General features: G+C 36.6%; 1 protein-coding gene across 1 annotated transcript in view; it reads left to right on the top strand.

Annotated features, from left to right (window-relative positions):
• The window catches only part of OLA1 (Obg like ATPase 1), an 86337-nt gene that overhangs the window by 14206 nt on the left and 52789 nt on the right, over positions 1-19342 (top strand). The window lies entirely within an intron of this gene.

The raw sequence follows: 19342 nt of genomic DNA, 5'->3' as shown, positions 1-19342 counted from the left end.
GCAAATAATTTTTTAGTCTGAGACTGTTTAATAAGCTGACAGAATAAGCTTTGCTTAAGTTTTCTTTCAGAATTGCTATTTATTGGAGCAGTCCTGGTTCCCACAATGACCAAAATGCCACTTGCAGAAAAACAGGTGCCCTCCCTACCCTAGTTCATACTTTGTGCCTAACTTACACAACGTGCTAAGTCTGTCTTTTGGTAGCTTTAGCAGCTCCATATTCAAATACCTTTTTTCATCTGTATGCTGCCACTTTCGTGTGTGCTGATGGAACTGATTGTAGAACCACGCAGTAAAATGGCTTTGGGAACCAGTTTTGTTTTAAAAAATAACCGTATTCTTTTTACTGGGTTATTTTAAAAATAGATCACTTTTCTAATCAGGTTTAAAGTGTAACTCAAACAGTCGTGCTGTTCTGGCTGAGGAAGCGTTAGGCTCATTCGATGAGTTGAAAAAATGTCCCTAAGAAGTCAACTATAGGAAATCTCTGATACAAATTGCATACTTTTATTTTTTATTCTCATTTTATTTCCCTGAAGCATTAAGCTTTCTCTGGGCTCTTTCTCATATCTCCAGAGTCTGGGATTCTCAAGGGGCAGTCCTAGCAGTAAAGACTGAAGCAAAGAAGGAGTTGACTAACTCTGCCTTCTCTGCGTCCTCCATTACCAGGGCACCCAGTTCATTCAGCAGCAGACCACATTTTCTCTATTCTTCCTTTTGCTGCTGACATACTTAAATAACTTTTTCTTGTTGTCCTTGACCTCCCATGCCAGGTTTAATTCCAAGTTGGCTTCAGCCTTCTTTGTTGTATTGCTGCGTGCCTGTTCCTGTACTCCTCCCAAGTAGCCAGACACCTTTTCCACATTCCATAGACTTTCTTCTTCCATTTGAGTTTTTCCATGAGCTCGTCCATGAGTTCATCCATGCAGGTCTCCTGTCTGCTTTTGTACTTTTAGGAAAGCACTCATCTGAGCTTGAAAAAGTGGTGCTTGAATGTCAATCAACTCACTTGGACCCCCTAACTTCCAATGCTCTTAAGCCATGGGATACCTCCAAGTAGGTCCTTGGAGAGTACAAAGTTGGCTGTCCTGAAGTTCAGGGCTACAAGTCTTACTTTTCTTCTTGCGTTTATAAGTGATTTTTTTTTTTTTTTTTTTTTAATTAATCATTTCTCTATGGCATATCAACAGATTTTTGTGTTTTCATTTCTCCCTGCTTTGGAACTTCCAAAGTGTCAGGTTTCCTGCAGTTATTTTGTAGTGTATTACAGAATAGATTTTTATTTCAGAATTTATTTTTTTTATCTTGTAATCCTGTGTGGAAGAACACAATGAGCATTAGGCTGGATTTAAGTGTTGGATGTTTATGTTGGCAGCAGTTGCTTGAGCAGCTTTGAAAGTTATTGTTTTCATATTGATGCCAAGGGGATTCTCTAGCCTCAGATAACAACCTGAAGTCTGACTGCTTGCAGGCAATTAACAAACGCATTAAAATAATAACCCACAGGTGACCATCTGTTGTTGTGGAATATGTCAGAACCGTTACTTTTAGTTGTTAGTTTGAGTTTTGCACTTAAAGTAAAGCTTCAGTATTTGTAAAAGATTTTCAGAACCTCCTTGTTTATTCTTAGATATGGAATTGATTTTCGGAGAATTCAAGCGTTATATGGTTAATTTAATCCCTATGGAAGGTAGTTTAAAAAACTTCCTTGATGAAATCAATCACTACCCATCTTCCTTCTTTTTTTTCCCAGCCCTCTTCCTGCTCCTCCCTTGTCTCTCATTGCTCTCTGAAAGAACTCAAAACACAATCAGACAGGTTCTTCTTCCAATAATGACAATGGCAGATAAACTCATATACCTCAGACTCAGTTCTAGTTAAAGTTGTAAAAAATGTTTGAATATAGGTTTGCATTTTAGTACTTACTGATATAGTTGTTCATGAGATAACAGTTCCTTAAGGCTTACTAAATATTTTTATGCACCAGACTTTGGTAATTTGATGTGACAATTGATGTTTGAGAAATAAATAGCAGTAGGAATGAGAAGTCAAGTGTATTGCAAACTGAGGAACTGCATAGCAAGAAGAATGTGCGCTACCTGGGAGGGGCTGCTTGCTTTTGGGGAGATATGGGAAGATAGGCGTAGGGTGAGCTCTGGAGTGTTACAGCTCAGAAAGATGGATCCAGTGAACATCACGGTAAAAATTGTGTGTATGTATATTTTGTGTGCAAGATAGAAACATTGATGTGTCATGTTTTTTAATTGTTAGGGATGGTATGGCAAAATTACCGTGCAGAGGAAAAGTTTAATATCTTTGTATGTGCATTTAATCTATCCAAAAGAGCAAACACTTAAATGTTTTAATGATAAGCAGAGAGTTATTTCACAGTTTAATTACAAGGCAGACTGTAAAGATTGTTTCAGTCTGCTTATTGCATTTTTGCCTTCTCAATTTGTCTTTCAAAATTTTCTAACATAGCTGAGCCAGTCAATACCACTCCACCTATATTTTAATCTGAATTAACTGTGTGCTTATAGTGTCTTTTGTGCTTAAACTCAAGTGAGAAGTTTATCCTGCATCACACACTGTGGGTGTTGTAATTATTTTTTTAATATCAATTTGTGTGCAGAAAGAACGTAAAACTTTATTGGACTATGCTGAGTTTAGAGAAAAAAAGAGCGTGTTTCTGTAGTACTTCTCTTGGTCTAGAACTGCAGCTGAAGCACATGGCTGCGTCAGTTGGTTTACAGCCTTGAAAATAAAGGATTTCCTTCAACTGCTTTGCAATATTCCGCTACTGTTTGAAATGGGGAAAAAAAATAGTCTTATGTTAAATTGATGTAATTTATATGTAACAAATTAGTGCTTAAATACTGAGTGCTTTGTGCAGTTAGAGAACATTCTGAGCGCATGTAGAATGCCCAAGTGATGGGATCTAGCCTTAGCTCACTTTTTGGCTTTATCACAATAATAAATAATTTTCCCTAACACATGATTCATCTTTGTAGTTAGTATGTTGAGCTTTTATTTGTAGCAATTATGTTTAGTCATTACGATAAAACGTATAATAAAAATGTTGCTAAAGAAGAGTTAAAAACAGCTCTGTTTTCTTTTTATAAGCCACCTGTTGCCTTAGATGCATAAGTACATAAATTCAAACAAAGTGCTCATCACTTGTCAGCCATCAGTGGCAGCATAGAAATTACTTGTGGTGCTTGCTTTGCAAGAAGTTCTTTTGTGTTTGTGACATCAGCTTTGTTTTATACAATTAAAGTATTACACGCTAGAATAATCTAAATTGCAACCACTAAATGGTGATGTAGTTCTTTTTTCATAGAGTTGAATTTGTTTACTGATTGTATGCCGCTATTGACTACTGTTTAACATGACATGTCCCTTTCGCCTTGAACAATCTTTGGAAAAGGTGTTTTTTTGTGTCCTGTTCTTGCCTGCCACCCTGTCCATTCCCTTTCTCTTCTCCATTGTGGAAGGCTTGTCTCGTGCTTTTATTTTTTCTGAACAAGTAGATATAAATGCGTATTATTCTTCAGTATGTATATATATATATATATATATATATATATATATATATATATATATATAAAAATATATAAATATATATATACTATATTTTAGATAGCAAATTAATGGCACATTATGATATTGCGGCATAGAGAAGTCTTGCAGTAAAGTGATCTGGGCTGCAGGAGATGTTTAGTTCCATAGGAACAGTTTTTGTCATTAGTAGGACAGTTATCGTTTGCATGCTTTAAAATAAAACCCCATATCAAACCTCAATTTTGATAATACACTTTTTTTCCAATTATGACCCCACTGTTCTCTATAGATAACTACTAAATGACCTTCCATTGAAGATACTTCATCTGTGATGTCTGCTCCTCTGTATGTTTTTATTTACATGTCTTTGCACCTAGAACTGAAGAGAAAGAATTTGTGTATATCTAGGTTACGATTTCCTCAATTTAAGGTGTCTTCCTTGTGGTGAAGCAGGTATTCAGTGCTGTAGAAATACATGGGGAAGGTATTGTGTCCTTCTTAAAGTCTGTAGTCTCAAGTAAGGAATATTTTTTGAAATTATATTTTAATTTTTTTGTGTTATTTAATAGTTGGGTGAAATTAGTGTAGATTTTTATATGCTGGTTTTTCTAATATGCCTGTCTTGTTCTGTGTACCCTTAGTAAAGGAATAGCATCTCTTCACATTTCCTGTACACTTAATTTAAATCCAAGTCATGGTACCCATGTGAAACAATTAGGTTATAACAAATGTCTACCATTACAGGTTTTGAAGTAGAAGTGTTTTATTTTCTGTAGGGAATGCAAGAGAACTGAAAAAATGCCAAGTAATGTGTGTGCAGAAGTTACTGGCTGTGCTCAGGCTGTGCCAGGAGGAACATGAGGTGTGTGGCAGGGCTTTGGCTGCTCGGTCCCTTCTTGCTGCTGTGTGAAACCCTGCTGGCTGCTGGCTAATCCTGGGGCTGCCTTTATTCCTCCTCCTGAGGCTGGAGGAACTGAGGCAGGGTGTACAAAGAGTAACTTAAAGCTCATCTTTCCCTTTTGCATAATGTCCTGACTTGCCCTTCTGAGCAGTACTCACTGCAAGTGAAGGAGTGCTTGCTCTAGGGGGCTCCATCCTTTTTCTCAAACCTTCTCCCTCATGTGCTGCTGCTGAAGTAAAATAGATGTGACTTAGAGAGGCTGGAATGCATTGACTGTGTGGCTCTGCTGGGGCAAGGAGTCTGTATGACTGCACTTGGTTACAACTGAGAAAAAGTCACTGCAACTTGATGCTTGAACTTGAATTTCTTAAAACAAGATGGCACAATTTGGGCAGGCTTCTTGTTTTACTAGTTAAAGCTTTCACTGAGGGAAACTGGAGAGATATGCAATGGTAGTTCAGATAATCCCTCTATCTACAAATAAAAATGGAAGTAGCTTACAGTTGAGAACAATTAGACTGTTCTAGTATTAACTCTGCCATGATGGGACATGAGAAGGTCGTAAACAAAACCTAAAGCCTTACTGAGCGACTATACTGTAATTGGTTTTCTTTCCCCAGTTGGTGGCTCTGATATGGATGTGATTATTTTAACATTTGCATTTCACCGTTATGGTTAAACTAATAAACCATCAACAATAATTTTACTGAGATGAAATTTCTTGCATCTTCATTTTAAGCTACTAGCTAGCTAAATAACTGATTTATACTCTGATCTTTCCTTAAGTTTTCTTCGTGATGTTGTTCTTGGAATATATGTGTAAGCAAGCATGAGAGAACAAAAGTGACCTTTTAAAGTACTCTCATGTCCTTTCCAAGGATGTGATTCTTTTATTTTGTCATATGATATTTACGATTGAAATTCAGCGAATTGCAGTCAAGTTCTGCTCAGTGTGAATAAAGATGCCTAGGTCTGAACATAAGCTAATCAGTACTGTATTTTAAAAACAGAAAACAAACAACCTCCCCTTTCCCTTATTGAGTACTGAATGACATCAATACCTGTGCCTTAGAAAAGGAGTAATTTAATTGATCATTTACAAATACATGTTCTTGTGTGAAAAGGCAGAATGTTTCCTGGTAGTTGATTTGTCCTGTACTGAAACAAAATAACACCACTGCGCTTGCTTAAATAAAATTGTTTTTCTTCCTTGCATGTTTTCACTCTGAGTGGTTTTGAGTATTAATGGCATGCAATTGCATTCTGTGAGTAAATAATTGGAGACATTTGTTACGTGTATGTATTTTCTTTTATACAGAAGCTTTTAACGTCTCACCGTTATTCATAGGAGCTGGAAGGGACAACGTGAGCATGTGTCGGGTGCACGTGCCCCTCCAGCCCAGTCTGCCAGGCAGCTTGTCAAGCATCTTGCTTGCTAAGCCTCAGCAGGGTTTTAGTTATTAACACAAGGAAAGAACGTCCAGAATTATGTAATAATTCGGTTTTAGTGAAACCTTCTGCCAGACACTTCAGAAGATAGGTGCATCATTGTTCTGATCTTCCTGACAGGCTGTGCAGACAGAAATATTTCACAGCTATCCATAGGCTTGTTGTAGAGGGAAATGTTCTTGCTTTGTGTGGAATGAGGGGAATCGGCCCAGTCCAGGAGCATGGTGACAGTCAGTGGGGCCTGGCCAGGATTTTGTACTGTGTGATTTCCTAGAGCAGTACTAATATTTTGTTGTAGAGTAAGGAAAATGTAACAATTTGTTTGCAAACTTGGTTAGAGACATAAAAACTTCTTTGCTGGAAAGGTTTCTTTTGGGCTATTACAGCTATGGGAAACCAGAATGTTAAATTTGCTGGGATTTAATATGTTGATCCCCAGCTTAACACAGAAAAACTTCTCATCTCACTTGAAAACTAGTGCAGTTTTGGTTTTTTTTTTTTCTGTTTTAAGCTTGGTTTTTTGAAAAAATGGCTGTTTTTTGTTTTAGAATGAGTGTAATTATGTAGAAGTTCATTATTTCTGCATTATGTGAGCACTGTATGGAAATATTTCCATGTAACTAGAATGAAATATTCAGCATGTTTAAAAAGAAAGAGCCTTTTGGAATCCTTTGGTAAGGGAAAAATTACTCCTGTGATGCAGTTAGAATGCATAAATCAGTCTCATATGTACAGTATGCCCCCAGTTATGATATGGTGATGGAATGAGCAGACAAGGAAGCAGGACATGTGCATGTCAGCGTGAGGGGGAATGCAGATGGGGAGTGAGGCAGCATTTCCCTGGAATGTAAATGGCACTGAAGGCCCCTCCTAAGAGGGGATGTTGTACGTAATGTTACCAACCAAATAGGGCTGAAATCCAGTAACTGAAAGCACATTGTGAAGAAACAGACAATTTTAGTAAGGCAGAAAACATTTTTAAGGTTAATAATTGACAAACCACAAAGAAAATTATGTTGTTATCAGGGATCTGATTTTTTTATCAGAATCAAAAGCCCAGTCAAAAGTAATCCATCTTTGGTTCGCTCAACCTGCTTTTTCTTAGCTGTACTGCCTATTAGATTCTTTAAAGCAAAGGAGTTTATGTTTGTGTGTATTATTAAATAAAAGATGGAATGGAAGCTTAACAGTCTTATAAGTCTTAGGGAGTTCCTGTCTTCTGCAGTGAGCATCTCTTAAAGCTTCAGAAAATGATTTCATAGAAACAAAGTACTTGAAAAATCAGTGTTGAGTAAACACTAGCTTGTTGGTGATGAAATGTGGCCTCTCTTCATAGCATTGCAGCAGCTATACTTCCCCCCCTTCCTTTTTTAAGTGGGAAAGTCTCCTGTTGACTTATAGTGGATTTCTAACCTTCTTGAAGTTTCTCTGTGAGATTTTTGTAAGCTCTGAACATCAGGGTTTTCCTGCCAAAGGAAAGTGAAAGAATCCAAGATGGATAACATTCACCTTTTCTTTCTGTATTACACTGTATTAGATGATACTAAATGTTTTTTACTCCCGATCAAACTTAAGTTAGAATGTTTCATTACGTAAAATTATATATATGGTATTCTTTGTCAGGATTGGAAATCAAGGAAAAAAATGAGCAGTGGGGTACATCTTCATGACAGAGTTAAACAGATTAGAAATCATAAGGTTACCGAAAAATAGGATGCAACATCTAAGAGATTTTCTTTTCCATCAGGTTCTTCTACCTATCGGGTGAAGTGGAGTGGTGGTGCAGAGTCTGCTAGGACATGGCAGTTACCTGCCCTGTGGTTCACTTCTTACAGCCCTCTTTGTGGTGGTTAAAAGTGCAGGCAATGAGGGGCATGAAACCCATGATCTGGTGGAGGTGTTTGACCCAGAGTGCTGGGGCTGCCTGGAGCAGTAGTGTCAGAGGTAGCTGTGTGCATTCTTAAATGTTGTGTATGCCTTCCTCATATCCATTGTACCTTCCTCATATCCTTTGACATTTGTTTGCTTTTGTCAGCTTGTATTCATCTAATGTGAAGAAAAATCAGTGTTGTAATTCAGCAGTTTCTGTTTAGAGTCTACAAGCAAGAAACCCTAAAGTAGTACCATATATTGTCCATGCCCAAACTAAATGGTGCGTGATAGCGTTTAGCTTTTGAAGGGAAAAAAAAAATAAAGCAAGGAATCTTGTTAAAATAATTGGATGAAGATTTTAGTATAGATATGAGTTATGATGAAAAAGGACGTGCTTGAAATTGTAGAATAATAAGAAAGGACTGCTAGATGTTTTGAGTGTGGTGATCAGTGTGGAGATCTTCTTTTGGAGAATTTCTTTGAAAGCCAGATTGTTATAGGATAGGCCGAATGAAAATTCTCTCTAAGGTGATTTTTAGGTTTATTTTATCAAGAGAATAAAATCAGTATCGAACCAGACCTTAAATGAAAGATGCTGCATGCTGGAGCTAGCAACCGAGACAGTATTTTTCAGAGTCTTTTCTGACTGAGTTTAAGAATTTATATCATAGCCTGTTCTAATTTAAAAAAAAAAAGGTAGGGGATGTTTAAGGCAGTGTTCAGGTGAAGAAGAACATACTGGTATTGATTGTTTCTCATTCTGAAATGTTTGGATTTCAGATGCATCTTTTTTTAATTGGGTAGGCGGTGTTTTCAGACACATGCTTCCCTGTGCAAGAGGGCGATTTCTGTGACTTTATTGTTGCACTATACAGGTGTGACATTCGCATGTAGAGGCCTGCAGACCTTCAGAATTTTGAGCAATCCTTTATGTAAGCACTGCTTTTGGATTTCAAAACAAAAACCTCCAGACGGATGTGCATACTGTTGCCAGCTTATAGCCGTTAGGAATGCTGGTGAGATGGGCGCTCTGCCATCTGTTGGGTGGTGGCCGTGTGTTCTGGGGCTTGTGAGCTGTCCTGCTCCAGTCTGAAAGCCCCCAAATTCCTATGGCTGTGTGCCAAACTTTATGGAATGCCTGACCCTTTTATTACTAACCATCAGCGAATTCACGGTTCAATGTATACCCATTTAATAATCGTGAAGTTATGGTGGAAGTTAATGCACCTTTATATGTCCTGTAATTTGAAAAATTTTAATGTTAAATAAAAAAGAAAAATAATGGGAGAAGTATTTATAGAAACAGGTGAATAGAGGTAGGATACAAATAGAGGGTAAAAAATCAAAAGGGATTTTCATGTGAAAGTATCGATGCATGCATTTTTAGGTTTCTTTAAGTGCTACTCTTAATATGTACTATGAAATAGGATGTAGTAAATAGAAGTTGGGTTTAAAAAGAGCATGGAAAGGGAATTGCTGCTGTTTTTGAATTGTAATTTAACTGCAAAACATAAAACAATTATCTGACAAAGTGTGCAGCTGAGGTGATGCTCGCTGCCAAGCAGAGCACTTAGGAGGACACGGCGTGTGTCTTGGCAGCTGTCTCCTCGCTGAGGCCCATGGCTACAGCTCCGCTGCTTGGCCTGTCAGGAGCCTAGCGCGTGCCGGTGGCTGAATGTGTCTCTCTGCCATGATAATAGCAGAAGTTCTTGCTGAACCTCTGCATAAGTGAGGATATAATGTAAGAGGTTGGACGTTTGCAAATGCTGAGCCCTGCTTATGGGTGCAACGATCTGCAGTAGCGGTGCTTGTCCTACGTGAACCGTATGGTGACAAGGTGGTCCATAAACCACTTCCCTAAACATGCATCCCTTAGCTGGGCGTTTTTATTTGGCAAAACACTGCAATTTCAGATCGTTTAGTTGAGGTTTTTAACATTGTCGATAAAAAGGTTTGTAGCAAACTGTTCCTTATGCTACTGTACTTTATAACATCTTTGTCTTTTTCTATCATTAAGAAAAGTGTTTCTGTAATGTTAATTAGCTAGTAACTGCTGTTTTCGGTGTGCTTTAATTACCGTATGTTGCTTGATTATATGTTATGAAATAAACTTAAGGTTATCCTAGATTGTTAAACGGTGAGCTAATATGTAACTACTATGCTTAAGGTAAGGTTTTTCAGATATGGTGGTAGGGATACTGGGAGGAGGAGTAGCTGGAAATGCAGCCTGGAGTATTTGTAGACAATTTTAAGAATCGCCTCCTCAATTTTAAAATGACTATTTACAAGAAATATCTGGTAAAATACTTTGAATCATAATTGTGCATAATCATAAGGAAGACTGTAAAGATGTAACTCTTGGTTGATTTATGTGTGTATTACTAATAGGCATCCTTTTCTGACAGTCTAATTGTACAATCCAAGATACTTATTATTTACTATCACTTAAGAATTTTTTTAAAATGCTCCTATTAAATTACATTTAGTAGTAGGTACATTACAAGTAGATAAATTACATACGTGTAGCTCTGACTGTGTGTTACTCTGAGTAACGTTGCAGTGATAGCTGTACTTTTTAATTAGCAAATTTTTAAATAACTTTGTGTTCCTAGATGGTTTTACAGTCAATTTATGATAGAACAGTGAAGCTTGTACTTAAAGACTGTGATGTTTATTCAACAGCTATTATTAAAAATACCAAAACATTATAGATGATTTAAAGCTTCTGATAATGTAAATTTGAGGTTTTTTACATATTAAAATGAAAAAGTTGAAAAACTGTTTTTGAGCAGAATTTTTGATATTGTTAAATTTATTCTATAATTACTTTATCTCCTGTAGGAAGTTATTTAAAATTTTTATATTAACCACTGATATAACTGATCTAACACTGAAAACCACTATGAATTTCAATATTGCTCTCGTGCTTTAATCTCTGGTCTTTGCAGGCAGAGGTGCTTTAAATACTCTAAAAGGGCTGTTTTCCCTCGTGTTTCTTTCTCACATTGCTGGAATAGAATCAGTAGTTGTTTCAGTTAGTTGTACACAGAAATAAACAGCTTACAGTTTTAGCTGATGGATGACTTCATTTTCTTCTCTATATCTGAAATTTTAGCATTATTCCTAGTTAAATGTTGTGCTTATGTTAACATCCCTTCATTTCTTCAAGAACTTCAATGTAGGAAGCTGTATAATTCAAGTCATGAGCTACTTTTGAAAATCCTGCAGTGTATGTATGAAGACAAAAATCCTGTGCTGTGCCTGTTTTTTCTCTGGAGATTTTATCATTTCTTTTAAAGAAATGTTTTCAAAACAACTTCTCAAAAGATACCGGCTCTATGTAAACCACTGGTTAATAAGTTGTTATATTTTAAGATCTTCTTGTTGGTTTGTTTTTGTGTTTTAATTTTTCTCTTGAAGAGTCAAAGTAGAGTAGCAGTATGGCCAAACAATCTCAGTACACAGAAGGGTAAGGTCGGCTGGGGGTTGATTGGTAGTTTTTTTCCCTGTAGCATAGTAAAATGTGGCATTTTAAGTGCTGTAAGAAAGGATAGGAATTGTGGATGCTGTCTCAGTTAACTAACTGCTTAGGAACTCTGAATATGCACTTCTTTGATCTTAGAAAATAATAGCATTAAGTGTTCTTACCTCCACAAATATTGTAAGGGAAATTAACAGCTATGCTAGACTTTATTTTACTGTTTATAATAGACCACTGGAGCTTTGATACAGGTGGATCCTTATGCTGCTTATTTTTAAAGTAATACCTATTGCCATAGTTGCTGTCTTAAGTCTCTCTGCCAAGCCATTAAGTAGTGATTATATATATATTGTTTACCAACTAAACTTACTGCAGATCCTTTTAAATACTTTTGTTGGCAATTTTTTATATGGAAAGCTGTAAGTCTCTGGAATTCTGTAGCCACCAGATATCTCATGTCTGTGGATTTAGTGATTTTTTCAGTACTGCGTTTTGATGCTTTGTACTTCGTTGACTATGTAGTTGCAAGAATAAGGTATTTCTAGAGTTAACCTTACAGGGTTGCAGAGGAAGAAATTTTACAGAGTGCTGTTACTAAGATGATAAAGTATAACTGAGATTTTAAAACATTTGAATTTGCCTTCAATCTCAGGTTGATTAAAAAATATAAATGAAAAGACTTAAAGCTGCTGTATCCCTAATAGCACTTGTGATTATTTAACATTTAAGTGATTGAAAATGTTTCTTTCAACAGAAAGAATTGGGTTTGGGAATTGGGAACAGGGAGGGAAAAAACTTTAAATCTCCCTCTTATTATGATTATCAAACTGAGCTTTGTTTCAAGATCCTAACTGATGCTATGCTTTCATAATTTAATTGATATTTATTTTCTCAGACTTAGCTGATTTGATTTTGTTAGAAGGTGTCTGTGACAAACTGGATCCATCAATAAGTAACTTACTTACAGCATTATTGTACTCAGTCATGAGAAGTTTAATTGCAGTTTGCTTCCATCATTTTTCATGACAGCTGTTGAAAATAATGTGATAAGATTGGATTTATAGCGACTTTAGGAAGCAGGTATTTGTTCAAAAGCAGTCGGGGAGTGCAAAGATCCATGCCAATATTCAGAATTCATATTTCCCTTGAATGGAAGGTTGTGATAAAATGGTACATGGTGTGTTTTCATTGCCTGTTGAAAGACTTTCATGCAGTTAAAATAAGCATTTTGATGGTGGTTGAATTAAGAGTTTTTGTCAGTCTCTTCTCATCATGGATGATTAGACTAAAACGTCTGCTTGTCTTGACTTGAGATCACCACAGCTTCAGATAACATGCTTTGTGATTGAAGGTCGAAATATTTTGAATTCTAATAGGCTGCCAGATGAATTGCTTGAAATAGACTGTAAAATTTCAAGGCTTCCTTTTCCATCTGCTGTGAAAAGAACCATTGGGAATGGTTGAGCTTGATGATCATAGAATTACGGGATGGTGATTCTAAAACCCTCAAAGGGAAGTTGCTATGGAGATCTAGTTCCAAACTGTGAAATGATTCACCTCTGAAAGACTTCAGGGTCTGAGAAGCTGAACACATCATTGTTCAGGTGGTCATTGGTTAGGAAATTGCTGGTGCCTGTGTAATCAGCACTCCTGTGGTAGTTAACGATCTAAAAAGGTTTGTTCTGAATGATGTGGGACAACAGCAATGTGCATAAGATGGCTTCTCTCAATCATAGTTTGCTCAGCCTGGTGCTTGTAAAAATACAGTGAGCTAAATGGCAGAGAAATGAACTGCTTCGTTGGGGAAGTCTTTTAAAAACAACATTTTTTCCTGTGATGGGTTTGACATTTGAAGCAAATGGAGAAGAACTGTTTCAGCTTAAAAAGTGGTGTTTAGGTGTTGCAGAAGTATCACATTTATATATTTATTTTGCAGGGAGCAGAATGGTGGGGCTGTGTATTTGTGATTGTTTGCAGATTAAAGGAGCAGGACTCCTTTGGGAAGGAGGGGGATTTATACAGATTCACGCCTTGGGAGCATAACGAAGAAGGGTCATTAAGCTGATATTTCTCCCATCCGTTTTCGGGCCTACCAACTGTTCTGCTTAAACACCTACAGAAAATAAGTAGCACTCCCTATGTCCAGGATTAAAACTAATCAAAGCGTATGTTTTCCTTCATGGTTTTTAACTTACGTGAGGCTCTTTAGGATAGCATAAGGAAATTAACAGAAACTGCTTGCCACATACGTGCACAGAGCAGTGTGATTGCCAAACATGGCTAAAATCGGTGAGACGATTCTTAAATTCCTCGACAACTTAAAAGTACACAAATATTTAATGTGCTTTTTCAAGAAAGGCAGAAGGTATGTACTCAGTGTACAAGTAATTACCGTCTGGAGTTATCTCACTCTACATAAAATATGTTTGACCATATGAGATTCAGAGAGTAAGAGAAATTTGTTACATTCACTGCACATCTGTTCAATATCATCTCTTATCGTAGGTTCTCTTAATGGAATTGTGCAAAGGCAATGCTACTGGCTACTAGATGGTGCCAGATAGTTGCAGAACTGATATGTTCCACAACGTAGTTCTTGTTGAAATAAAGGCTTACTAAGAAGAAAAGCAAATCCTTGAGTGTTCAGGATTTCTTCTCTAAAATAATGTCCAAAAAAGTGAGCTTTTCACTTTCTGTGGAGTAAGTCTATACAAGTAATATGCTTAGTTTTGTTGAAAAGTTGTCATTGTATATGAAAAATACAAGGACTCTCTGAACCAGCCAATGATTTTTTGTTTGTTTGTTTTCAATTCTGTTTCAATTTTGTTTGTTTCAATTCTGTTAATATAAACGAAGTAGGCAGAACTCTGAAAATTAAATTTGGTATACAATAGAGATATCTGGATGAATTGTCTTAACATTACATTATGTATTATGTTCTGAATGTGGACTGGAATGTCCAGAAGGAAGGGGTGTATGTTAAGGCACATTTTTATACAGTAAACTTAATGATAAATGTTTTGCTTTTTTTTTTTTTTTTTGAATGGCAATTTTTGCTTGCTCAAATCTTCATCACCCGTCATTTTTATTAAAATTTAATTGGCCTTTCCTTAGGTTGTATTTACTTCCCTTTCATTGTGTACAAAGATCCTCAAAAGATAAACATTCAGATAAGTAGAATGAAGTTTTTTGTCAGCATGTCATAAATTGAGCTTGCAACTTCTTATAAATGCTGTTCTTAAAAAAAAAAAAAAAAAAAAAAAAAAAAAAAGGCAGCTACTCTGTTTATAGACTAGTCATTGTTTGCCTACAGGTTGCCTTTTCCACTGTGCTAAATTCTGTAATTTTTTGATAGCATTTTGTAAGGCACTGCATGAAAGTTTGACACTTCTGTAGTACTCTTGTTTTATTGTAACAACAGTATAATTTTAAGTTTCAGAATATTTGGGAACTGCTTAGATAACAAAGCTCTTGTAGCTGAAATTTTTTCCTTACTGAGTTTTGTCTAGGTATTTATGTAACTTAAGATTACTTCAAATGTTTTTCAAGAGAAGTTGCTTCATTTGAAATAATTTTTCAGTAATTCTTTATACTTTTCTCCGTGGGTTCCAGGAGGTTTGTAATTTTATGTTCTGTGCTGAAATGAGCTGTTCATTCTCTATTCATTATGTTACAAAGAGTAATAACACTCAAGCATGTTGATGACTGCAGAACTGCATGGACTTTGCAGTGTTAAGGATCCAAAGTGCTTTGGTAGGAGTCATGATAACCGCTATGTGGTGCTGTACCAAACCCAACAGGAACTTGAAGGCTCAAATGCTTTTAGATATCTGTATGATCGGTAAAAATCAGTCTGTGACCCGAATGAACCACCCATGGGTAAGTAGAATATATATCTGGTCATTTGAGGATAATTAGAGTTGCCCTGTGGGTTTCTGCTGATGGTTGCTTGTAGGTGTTTGTGACTTACCTAGCGATGTAGTCTTAAAAATGCAATTGTTAGTAATTAGATGTTGTTATGGTAACTCCCAGGAATTCCAGTTCAGCCCGTGTAGAGATTGACATTCATACAGAGAAGTCCTAAGAGACTGACCTTCAGTCAGCAAAAGTGCATAACATGTATCATGAAGGTGATGGTGGCGAAGGTAATGCGAATGTGCACGTAGGAACCATTTTTTGTACCAATCACAAATATGCGCGTTCCACTCTGTTCTTGAGTAGAAACACTGTCTTCTGTAAAAGGTCTGGAAATGTGGCTCCCAGAGATGGATAGGAAGCTGTCCAAAGGTTTGTAGGAGGACCTTTCCAATTGTGCTGGGTTTTTTGGTTTTGTGTTTTTTTTTTTTTTTTGGATGATGCTGTTGTGTGAATGCTGAGTAGGGAGGGTGGCACTGCGGAGACTCTCCCTCGTTACTGTTTATTTTTCTTGTCAAGACTTTAACTCACGGAGAAATGAAATGTTGCTGAGCTCAGGCTGACAAGAGTACTCATCAAACATTAGCATTCTTCAGTCTTTTTGTTTTTTTGGAAATTCTGCAGCGATCTAGGCTAGATTCCAGGCTTCCCTTGTTCTGATTAACACAGTCATGTTTTGGAAAACTATGAGCAGAGTCTATTTTTTTTCTATAGACTCCTCTTAATTTGTGTGGTGTGACATCTATCTCACAGTTTTACTTCGAGTGCTGCCTTTCCTAGAGTCTTATAACAATGAATCCATGCAAATTACTGCATGATGTGATCTTGAACAAAGTGTCTTGCAACGTGCTTGTCCCAAACATTACTTGGTGGACAGTGCAGGGATAGTATTTCAAATATGTGATCAAGGGCTATAAGAGTGAGCCCTCCGCAAATAGAGACACGAAGGGCTCAAAGATTATTCCTTCAGCTTTCAAATAATGTTCTTTACCCAGTGCGACCAAGTTGATAGCAAATCTCAGCAGGTAGAAGGATTTGCCTGTGGAGTGTTGACTACATCCCAGTGGTGCTAGGATGAAAGAGCAATGGCAAGTAAACACATTTTACATCAGAAATAAATCACTAATATTTGTCACAGGTTTCCAAGGATATGGCCTCTGGAGCAGGTTTTTATAGATAAGCTCGGTGGAACTACTTTCTTGGTAACAACTTTTCTCTGTTAAAGTTGCTTCCATTAAGAACAAAATTCTGGTTTCTTCTGCAAACTTACACATCCTTAAGTGAATTGCTTTGCTTCAGGTTTTCCTCTGGAGGTTGTAATTCTGGTCCCTGACTCAGTGAAGTACCTACTTACAAGTACTTTTATGCAAATATAAATTCTTTGTGTGCTCAAGAAGTTGATACTGCAGTCATTTATAATCCTGTATTGCTGCTACATGCTCTCATTGTGTGTGTGCCTGTGCAGAAATAGGCTTGCCTTTTTTTGATACTCCCAATAGGTCTGATATTGAAAGGACTGCTATTCAACTGTGATTTCAGACTTTGGGGAGGGGGTCTAACTTTGCACCCCCCTGACTGGCACAGTATTAGGGCTCAGCAGGGGAAATGTAGCCGCTTGTCTTTTGTTATGGGTAAGTAATGAATTGGAGTCCTAATACCGTACCAGCCGGGAGAGCCTAAAGCAGCTGCTTTTACTGTCCCGTGTCTGTACAGACATATGGTGTGTATAAACTATAACCTTGTGTTCAAAGTAATTAATGCTACGGCTAATATTCTGAACTGTTTTTCTGTTACTGGAAATCAGCTGAACTTGTTTTTATTCTCAAGTGTTTTTAATAGAAATTAAAACCTATTCTTGTGTTTCTGCGGTGCAGGTAAAACAAAATAATTATTGCTACGGTGTCTGCTTGCATTTTAAATAAATTTATACATATTATTTTTTACAAAAATCTAGTTAACTTTAAAATATGTAAGTTTTCTTGTCATTTAGGGTTCTGTGAAGCTGATCATCAAGAGGGTTGCAAATCATTGGCGGTTTCTATTTTCAGAGTTCCACATCCCAGAGTAATTTGCTTTAATTTCACCCAATTTAACCTATACTTCACACCATCACTATTCAGCTTTAATAGCTATGTTCTATGCATAAGAAAGGCAGATAAATGTCCACAATTAGACTGTGAGTGATTACAACTAGTTAGGGCTTTATGATGACAAAACTTAAAGGGCTGTGGCACAAAACAAAGCCACAGAAGATATCTGAAATTCTTTCTTCAGAAGTCAAGGTTTACTACAGCATTTTATTTAAGTTTTTTTTGTAGTTGATTTTGCTTATGTTGAAGATGTAGGCAGGTGCATCTTCAACTCAAAATTGCTCTGCTTAAGGAATATTAGGTTTGTGTTACAGGTGATTAATTTTACTTGAAATTAGCTTGCAAGGGAAAACATGCTGAACGTACTTTATTTGTTGGTTCTTTATTAATGCATGTTGCATTTAAGAATCCGTGAAGTATTTTGACTCAGTGTTCTTTTGCCCTTCTAATTGTATGCATAGTAAAATGTAACGCCAAGTAAGTTTAATAACGTTAAATGTACCTCTGTTAGAAATGGTGGTATCTTCTTTACCATTAAAGTCTTCATAATAATGAGGATAATGTCAGACAAACTAAAATACAGATATTACTTACAACTTCGTGTTTTTGACATCTGTGGTCTTGTTTTGTTTGATAGTTCAAAAAAATATTCTGCTTCTAAGCCCCCACTCAAGGTACTCAGTTTTGTTTCATTTTGTTCACTCCTCAGTTCCTACCCCAGTGAAATGCTGGATAGGTATTACTGCTCATTTATTTCAGGGCTTATAACAGGGTACATATCTATATTGTGATGTATGTACCGTGATGAACAAGTCTTTTTGATAATAGTCATTGAATGTATGCTTGCAAGGAAGTGCAAGTATCAATTATTCTCTCGATCTGTTTTTTGGTGGTGTTATTAAACATTCTTTTATAGCTTACTGACAAAAAAGGGCTGGTCGTTATCCTAAATACTGATGGGAGTTTCAGCTTGTGATGCAGTTCAGATTCTGATCAAGTTATGAATATCCCTCTTAATTATAACATAGCATAAACCAGTGCGGTTACCTGCCTTTCACAGATGAATAAAAGTCAACAAAATGCTGTTATGTGGAACTTAATATTTGCCAAATATTTTGTTCAATTTTGTTTTAAGGATAAGAGTAATTAAAGAAATGAAGCAACTGACATATCAAGTATAAATTAATCTTGTAGATATTAATTAATTTCCATAATTGCAATTAGAACTGGAATAAAACATGTCTTGTAGTATTCTTTTGAATTGTACTTTAGCATTTTAGTAGCAGGTTGGAGCAAATAGGAACAATAAAGTTCAGGCTATAGGCAGCTTTGTTTTTGCATCAAACTAGTTTGATATGCTATATCATAAAACTTTCAGTCCAATCAGCAACTACATTTAAATACTGCAAATTGTGGCAGCAAAAGAATAATTCTGCTGATTAGCCCCTTTCCATTTCTTGTAAGTGAGCTGTTTATGCTGTTGAGTACCTTTTGAAAAAAGAAAAAGCCAAAACAGCCTTGATTAGTCAAGGAGTAATTGGATGACTTGATTTTAGCAAGAGAATGAATTGGTTGATGATAGCCTGTAACTAAGTGTAGTGGTTCTGTTCAGATGAATACATAACATACAGTCATCAGATCTTGACAGGTATAACATAAGCAATGCAAAAATCTTGGGAGGCTGAGAGGTAAATTTTGTCAAAGAATTTTGAAGCTGATTCTTGAAAGAAATGGAAAGAAACGTGCATGCCATTAGATGATACTGTTGAAAATGCGACTGCTATTACTTCTGAGCCGTATTCATATTTATCTGTTATTACTTTTGCATGTGAAGAAGAGATGAGGCAGCCTGTGGCCTCGCTGCTGCCAGGACCTGGCAGTTAGGCAGATCCTATGCCTCATCGCTACAAAACCGGTCTGGCTTCCACATCTCCAGGCAGACATCCTATTTTCCCATCCTTAGTTGTCCTGTGTCACTTGGAAGCAGAGCACAGAACCAGCTGTCGCTGCGTTACTTCTTTTACATGTCTTTACAACTATTTTTTCCCTCCTAGTATTACATTTAAACACCTG

Source organism: Lagopus muta, chromosome 8, assembly GCF_023343835.1.
Source record: "Lagopus muta isolate bLagMut1 chromosome 8, bLagMut1 primary, whole genome shotgun sequence".
In the NCBI taxonomy this organism is placed as follows: domain Eukaryota; kingdom Metazoa; phylum Chordata; class Aves; order Galliformes; family Phasianidae; genus Lagopus; species Lagopus muta.
This window is presented reverse-complemented; position numbering and strand designations above follow the sequence as displayed.